This window comes from Triticum urartu, chromosome 4, assembly GCF_003073215.2.
Source record: "Triticum urartu cultivar G1812 chromosome 4, Tu2.1, whole genome shotgun sequence".
In the NCBI taxonomy this organism is placed as follows: Eukaryota; Viridiplantae; Streptophyta; class Magnoliopsida; order Poales; family Poaceae; genus Triticum; species Triticum urartu.
Genome location: NC_053025.1, coordinates 216,315,213 through 216,323,824, shown reverse-complemented (window position 1 = coordinate 216,323,824; position 8,612 = coordinate 216,315,213).

Here is an 8,612-nt window from a genome sequence, read left to right as displayed (position 1 = left end):
ATATCAAGCACAATAAAATCTACGTGCACATAATTCCTATTTGCAACATTAAGAACATCATTAATCCTTCCCATAGGTTTCTTAATAGTGAAACCCGCTAGATGCAAATTCAAAGAACAACCATCCAATTTGTGGAAACCGAGCACATCACATAAAGTTTTCGGAATAGTGGAAACAATAGCAGCCAAATCACACAAAGCATTGCACTCATAATCTTTAATTTTAATCTTAATAGTAGGTTCCCACTCATCATAAAGCTCTCTAGCGATAGAAACTTCCAATTCAAGTTTTTCTTCAAACGATTTGATCATAGCATCAATGATATGTTTAGTAAAAGCTTTATTTTGATTACAAGCATGAGGTGAAGTAAGCATGGAATTCAACAAGGAAATAAAATATATCATAGAAAAAATTATCATAAGTAAAGTTCTTTAAATCCAAAAGATTGGGTTCATTGCTACTTAAAGTTTGGACCTATCCAATCACACTTTTGTCAATTTTTTCATTAAGATCTTCACCCTCCAAATTATTGGGACGCCTTCTAGCTAAAGTTGAGTCATCTCTAGTCCCATATTTATCAAGATTTATATTAGCAAACAAAGATTCAATAGGAGTAACACCAATCACTTTAAGATCTTCATCATTATTTTTAGAAAAACTATAAGAACATGCTTTTACAAACCACTCTCTCTTTGCACGCATCCTAGCAGTTCTTTCTCTACTTTCATTAATAGAAACTTGAATAGATTTTAGAGATTCATTAATATAAATCTTGGGAGTCATGGATCTAATCTTAAAAGAATCAATCTCATGAGGAATTCTATGAATTTTCCTAGCCAAATCATCAATTTTAAGCAATTTTTCTTCAACCATAGCATATAAAATCTTTTGACAATTAATGAAATCTTTAATATTGTTCTCAAGATTGATGTCTACTACACAACTTTATTCTTGTAGACTCTTCTTGGGCCTCCAAGCACAAAGTTTTGGAGGACAATAGAAATTTTCCCTCAAGTGGAAGACCTAAGGTTTATCAATGCATGGGAGGTGTAGGATGAAGATGGTCTCACTCAAATAACCCTTCAAAAATAATAAAAAGTCTCTTGTGTCCCCAACACACCAAATACAATGGTAATTTATATAGGTGCACTAGTTCGGCGAAGAGATGGTGATACAAGTGTAGTAATGATAATATATATTGATTTTTGTAATAGGAATAATAAAAGAACATCAAGGTAGCAAGTAACAAAAGTGAGCACAAATGGTATTGAAATGCTTGAAAATGAGGCCTAGGGTCCGTACTTTTGCTAGTGCAATCTCTCAACAATGCTAATATAATTGGATCATATAACCATCCCTCAATGTGCGATGAATAATCACTCCAAATTCCTTATGTAGCAGAGAACATAAGAAGTTGTTTGTAGCTATTCTTTTCGATCGATCTATCCAAGAGTTCGTACTAAAATAACACCAAACTTCTCCTTTCCGATCGATCTATCAAGAATTCATACTAACATAACACCAAGTTATTCTTTCCGATCGATCTATCAAAAATTCAGATTGATAATACTCAATCCAACACAAAGAACCTCAAATAGTGCCCCAAGATTTCTACCGGAGATACAAAGATGAGAACGTGCATCAACCCCTATGCATAGATGACCCCAATGCAACCTTGGGAATCCGTGAGTTGAATGCCAAAATGCACATCAAGTGAATCAATATGATACCCCGTTGTCACCACAGGTATCGAAAGCAAGACATACATCAAGTGCTCTCAAATCCGTAAAAGTATTCAATCCGATATCAATGAAATCTCAAGGGAAAACTCAATTCACAACAAGATAGAGAGGGTAAAACACCATATGATCCAACTATATTAACAAAGCCTACGATACATCAAGATCATGACATCTCAAGAACATGAGAGGGAGAGAGATTAAACACATAGCTATTGGTACAGACCCTCAACCCCGAGGGTGGACTACTCCATCCTCATCATGGTGGCCGCTGGGATGATGAAGATGGCCACCGGTGATGATTTCCCCATATGAAGGGTGCCAGAATGGGGTCTAGATTGTTTTTTCATGGCTACAGAGGCTTGCAGCGGCGGAGCTTCTGATCTAGGGTTATTTATGAAGGTTTCTCTATTTATAGGATTTTTCAGCGTTGGAATCACACGAAGATGGGCCTCAAGGTGAGCACAACCCACCTGGGCGCGCCTGGGCCTCAATGCGTGCCCAGGTATCTTGTGCTCACCTCCTTGACCTTCTGGTCCTCCCATGAAGCTTCTAGTGCCTCTTTTGTTCCAAAAAAATCGTCAAAAAGTTTCATTGCATTTGGAGAACTTTTATTTCTGCAAAAAAACAACACCATGGAAGTTCTGTTGAAAACAGCATTAGTCCGAATTAGTTCCATCCAAATCATACCAAAACCATATAAAATCGTTGTAAACATGGCATGAATACTTCATATATTATAGATACGTTGGAGACGTATCAGCATCCCCAAGCTTAATTCCTACTCGTCCTCGAGTAGGTAAATGATAAAAGAAATAATTTATGAAGTGTGAATGCTAGCAAAGTGCATAAGTTTGATCAATAATAATTTCAATCACTTTTCCTAGCATCATAATAGGAACTTTTCTCATAAAACTCATTATGTTAAAGTGGATGACGTAAGGTTTATTAATGCATGGGAGGCGTAGGATGAAGATGGTCTCTCTCAAATAACCCTTTGAAAAATAATAAAAAGTCTCTTGTGTCCCCAACACACCAAATACAATGGTAATTTATATAGGTGCACTAGTTCGGCGAAGAGATGGTGATACAAGTGTAGTAATGATAATACATATTGATTTTTGTAATAGGAATAATAAAAGAACAGCAAGGTAGCAAGTAACAAAAGTGAGCACAAATGGTATTGAAATGCTTGAAAAAGAGGCCTAGGGTCCGTACTTTCGCTAGTGCAATCTCTCAACAATGCTAATATAATTGGATCATATAACCATCCCTCAATGTGCGATGAAGAATCACTCAATATTCCTTATCTAGCGGAGAACATAAGAAGAAGTTGTTTGTAGCTATAATTTTCGATGGATCTATCCGAGAGTTCATACTAAAATAACACCAAAGTTATCCTTTCTGATCGATCTATCAAGAGTTCGTACTAAAATAACACCAATTTATTCTTTCTGATCGATCTATCAAGAGTTCGTACTAACACAGCACCAAAAGAAATTCAGATCAATAATACTCAATCGAACACAAAGAACCTCAAATAGTGCCCCAAGATTTCTATCGGAGATACAAAGACGAGAACGTGCATCAACCCCTATGCATAGATTACCCCAATGCCACCTTGGGAATCCGCGAGTTGAGTGCCAAAATGCACATCAAGTGAATCAATATGATACCCCGTTGTCACCACAGGTATCCATAGCAAGATATACATCAAGTGCTCTCAAATCCATAAAAGTATTCAATTCGATAACAACAAAATCTCAAAAGGAAAACTCAATTCGCAACAAGATAGAGAGGGGAAAACAGCATATGATCCAGCTATATTAACAAAGCCTGCGATATATCAAGATCATGACATCTCAAGAACAAGAGAGAGAGAGAGATTAAACACATAGCTATTGGTACAAACCCTCAGCCCCAAGGGTGGACTAGTCCCTCCGCATCATGGTGGCCGCCTGTAGCGACCCGACCTCAAACGGTCAAGTCTATGGGCTTCAGTGTCATCCCTAGATCGGTAATGCTGACACACAGTACTCGAAGGATTTATAACAAAGTAGCAATAACACACTTATTACATAGAATGTCTCAAAAGAGAACTTATTACAATAAATTTGGCTTAAGACCATCTACTACGATAACAGCGGAAGGCTTGGAAGATAAAGTGAGTCCATCAACTCCAACGGCATAGCTGAGCTGCACGGCAACGACCTAACGAACCTTATTCCTCGTCTGAAAAGACTGCAACATGATACGTTGTAGCCCGAAAACGGGTCAGCACATGGAATATGCTGGCAATATAACACAGTAGAGCAAGAACAGCATAATGCTATCACTACATGCATATTTGGTTGGTCGAAAGCTCTATGGTTATAGTTTTTGCGAAAAGCCAATTTTTTCCTACAACAAAGGAATAGATTTTAATTTAACTATCATGGTAGTTGAAACATCATTGAGAAGGTTCCTCCAACTCAATCCCAATTAAAATAATTATCAACCCAACAATAATAATTTAGAGTGATGAGATACTTAAGATACTCCAAGTACTAGATACTCAAGATTGTCCATAACCAGGGACACAGCTAACCATGATTAGATTGTACACTCTGCAGAGGTTTGCGCACTTTTCCCCGCAAGACTCGATCGCCTCCGTTGGATTTCTCGCACTACATGGTGTTTGAGAAACGGATGACCGAGACACAGTCTTTCAGAAACATTAACACTCTACTCCGGGCAGACCATACCAAACCTTCAACCCTCTGCCTGCTGATCCACCTCTTCAAGATCTTCACGTAACTTACTCAACTATGCTAGAGCCCATAATAGCTTGTGGCTGCACATGGAAGTTTCTAGCATGAAATTATCTCAGTTCTCTTTGAGCCTGGGTGGCGGTCCATAGGAAAATCACACGGAACCCCGGGATTTCCAAAAATACAGGCAACACTGGATTCTCCAGGTGCCTCAATCCACCCAGATGTGTATTCAAGTTGCCACCTTAAGTTGAACCATTAATTAACAATCTTACATCTGTCATGGACTCACCCAAACCACGTATACGAGCATAGGATAGCAATATAAGAAATACGTAGAAGTAACTCCCAAGGGTTTGAATATAATAGGGCAATAGGTTCTACCTCATCAACTACTTCCCACCCCGCATGTTAATGACATCCTAATCGTGCAATGTTTGAGGATTGAAACTAATGCATAAAAACTGGGTATGGAAAAAGTATGATCAATGTATTACTTGCCTTCTTGACGATCCGCGAAACCTAGGGACTCGTAATAGCATGCTTCGCACTCCGGGAATTCTATCACAAACTAACAATAGCATACATAAGCAAAAAAGCAAAGATGCACGGGCAAAAATCAAATAAGAAGAATTGACCAGAAAGTTCAACTTAAGAACTCCGGTTTGCAAAAAGAATCAAATCAAACGGAGCAACGAAACTCAAACGACGAAAGAAACAAGATCCGTTTACTAATTTGAACTAAAGTCAAATTTTACAGTACCAAAATCTTGTTTAAGTTGATTAAACAGAAAGAGGGTCTCGAGACGAAGATCTAGGCACTTGAATCGCCTGATTCCGATAAACGAGCGAAAAGATAAACTGAAACAAAAATCGGATCAGAAATTGCGATCAAAAATAATCGCGGAAAAATCCGAGAAAAAGAAAACTGACGAACAGGCTAACGAACGAGCGTTCGTTGTCTGTAACTATCGATCAAAAACCGTTCATTAAAACAAAAGTATGGACGAACATCCACTAAATAGTTAAACCGATAAAACCGGCGAGACGATCTAAAAAAATGAACTAGGGTAAAAACTGAATTGGTTTTCTAAAGAAGCGGGCGGCGGCAACGGCGCGTTACCTCCGGCGAGGCTTCGGCGGTGGGGCGGCGGGCTGAGGCGGGGCGACAGCTGCGCGGCGCGGTGAGGGGTGGCGGCGAAGGAGGCAACGGCGGCTGCGGTCGGGCGGCGGGGCTCGGGCGGCGGGGTTGGTGGTGGTGGCAGGGGTCCGTCGTGTATTTAAAGTGGGGAGGGGGCGGCTTGGAGGAGGGGGCAAGGCGGCAGGGAGGAGGAGTCCGGCTCGGACTCCGGTCCGAGTTGGCGGCGGCGGCACGCGGTCTCCAGGAGGGAGACGGCGGCGCGGGGAAGGTGGGCCGGCTCGGCTGGGCCTCGACCCAGTCAGGCACTGGATTTTTCAAAAAAGAATACCTCCGAACAGAAAATAAATCCTAGAAAATAAAATAAAAACCTAAAAATGCCAAAACAAATTTTCACCATCTAAATAAAATATTTAGAACGAGATGAACATTTTCTTGGCCCTAAAATGCAATTTTTCGAAAAATGTGCAATTTTTCTAATGCAAATAAAATTGTGATAAAATCCGGATAAAATCAAATATTTGATTTTAATATTTTTCCTCCAATATCTCAGTTATTTTGGAGAAGTCATATTATCTCCTCTCATATATTTTAATATGAAATATTTTTTGGAGAGAAAAATAATTAAAGCCAAGATCCTCGTTTCAATATTTGATAGAAATCAAATATGAAAACCAGGAAATCCCCAACTCTCTTCGAGGGTCCTTGATTTGCTTAGGATTTCGAGGATCGTGAAATGAAAAATGCAATAAAATGTGATATGCACAAATGATCTATGTATAACATTCCAAATTGAAAATTTGGGATGTTACAACCCTACCCCCCTTAAGATGAATCTCACCCTCGAGATTCGGGTTGTCTAGAGAATAGGTGTGGGTGGTTTTTGCGAAGATCATCCTCTCGTTCCCAGGTGGCTTCATCCTCGGTATGGTGACTCCACTGAACTTTGCAAAACTTGATAACCTTGCCGCGGGTGACTTGACTGGCAAACTCAAGAATCCTAATTGGCTTCTCCTCATACGTCAAATCACTATCGAACTGAATCACCTCCAAGGGTACTGTATCTCTTAACGGTATAACGTCCATTTTAGCATGACACTTCTTCAACTGTGAAACGTGAAACACATCATGAAGTCCCGACAGTCCTTCAGGTAACTCCAACTTGTAGGCAACTTCTCCCATATGTTCCAAAACACGATACGGTCCTACAAATCTTGGGGCTAACTTTCCCTTAACTCCAAAACGTTTCACTCCTCGCAAGGGTGATACCCGCAGATATGCTCTATCTCTAATTTCATAGGTTACCTCCTTGGGTTTCGAATCTGCACAACTCTTCTGCCTGGACTGAGCTACCTTCAGTCTATCTCGAATCAACTTAACTTTCTCTTCATACTCTTTGATCAAATCCGGTCCAAACAACTGTCGGTCTCCTACTTCATCCCACATCAGTGGTGTTCTGCACCTTCGTCCATACAGGGCTTCGAACGGTGCCATCTTCAAACTGGCTTGGTAACTATTGTTGTAGGAGAACTCTGTGTAAGGCAAATTGTCATCCCAACTAGATCCATAATCTAGCGCAAAGGCTCTCAACATGTCCTCCAGAATCTGGTTGACTCTCTCGGTCTGCCCATCCATCTGCGGGTGAAATGTTGTACAGAACTCCAATCTCGTTCCCAAAGTCTGGTGCAGCTAATGCCAAAACTTTGATGTAAAGTGCGTTCCTCTATCTGATACGATGGTCCTCGGAACTCCATATAGACATACGATCCTAGTCATATATATCTTGGCCAACTTCGCACTTGTATAAGTTGTTTTCACTGGGATAAAGTGTGCCACTTTGGTCAAGCGATCAACTACTACCCATATAGAATCATATCCTGATTTGGTCCTGGGCAATCCGGTGATAAAATCCATGCCAAGTTTATCCCACTTCCATTCGGGTATCGGCATAGGTTGTAACAATCCTGCTGGCTTTTGATGCTCTGCCTTCACTCTCTGGCATACATCACATACGGCTACATACTCGGCAATATCCTTCTTCATACCTGTCCACCAGAAACGTTCCTTCAAATCCAAATACATTTTGGTTTTTCCAGGGTGTATCGAGTATGGTGAGTCATGTGCCTCCTGAAGTATTAACTTCCTGATCTCTGTGTTATTGGGCACATAAACACGGTCCTCAAACCATAAGGTGTCGTGCTCATCCTCACGAAAACCTTTTGCCTTTCCTTTTCTCAATCTTTCTTTTATCTCGGAAATCTCTTTGTCATCCTTCTGAGCTTCTCGAATCTTTCCTAACAATGTAGACTGAACCTCCATTGTTGCAACAAAACCTCTAGGAACAATCTCTAATCGAAGTTCCCTGAGATCCTTTGCTAACTCCTTTGGTAATCCTGTACTCTCTAGGATATTAGCATAACTCTTCCGACTCAAAGTGGCTGCTATGACATTGGCCTTTCCTGGATGATAGTGCAGCTTCATGTCATAATCCTTTATAAGCTCCAACCATCTCCTCTGCCTAAGGTTCAGCTCCTTCTGTGTGAAGATGTACTTCAAACTCCAATGATCCGTGTACACGTCACAATGGTTCCCAATAAGGTAATGTCTCCAAGTCTTCAACGCATGCACTACGGTTGCTAACTCCAAATCATGTGTGGCATAATTCAATTCGTGCGGTTTTTGTTGTCGTGAGGCATACGAAACAACTCTTCCGTCCTGCATAAGCACACTTCCAAGTCCTAAGCGAGAGGCGTCGCAATACACTTGAAAATTCTTACGTATATCTGGCAGTGTCAGCACTGGGGCTGTAGTCAAACGTTTCTTTAACTCCTAGAAACTTTCCTCACAATCTTTCGTCCATTTAAACTTGGTATCCTTCTTCAATAACTCCATCATTGGCTTCGCAATCTTGGAAAAATTCTCAATGAATCTCCGATAGTACCCTGTGAGACCAAGAAAACTGCGGATCTCGCTAACTGAAGTGGG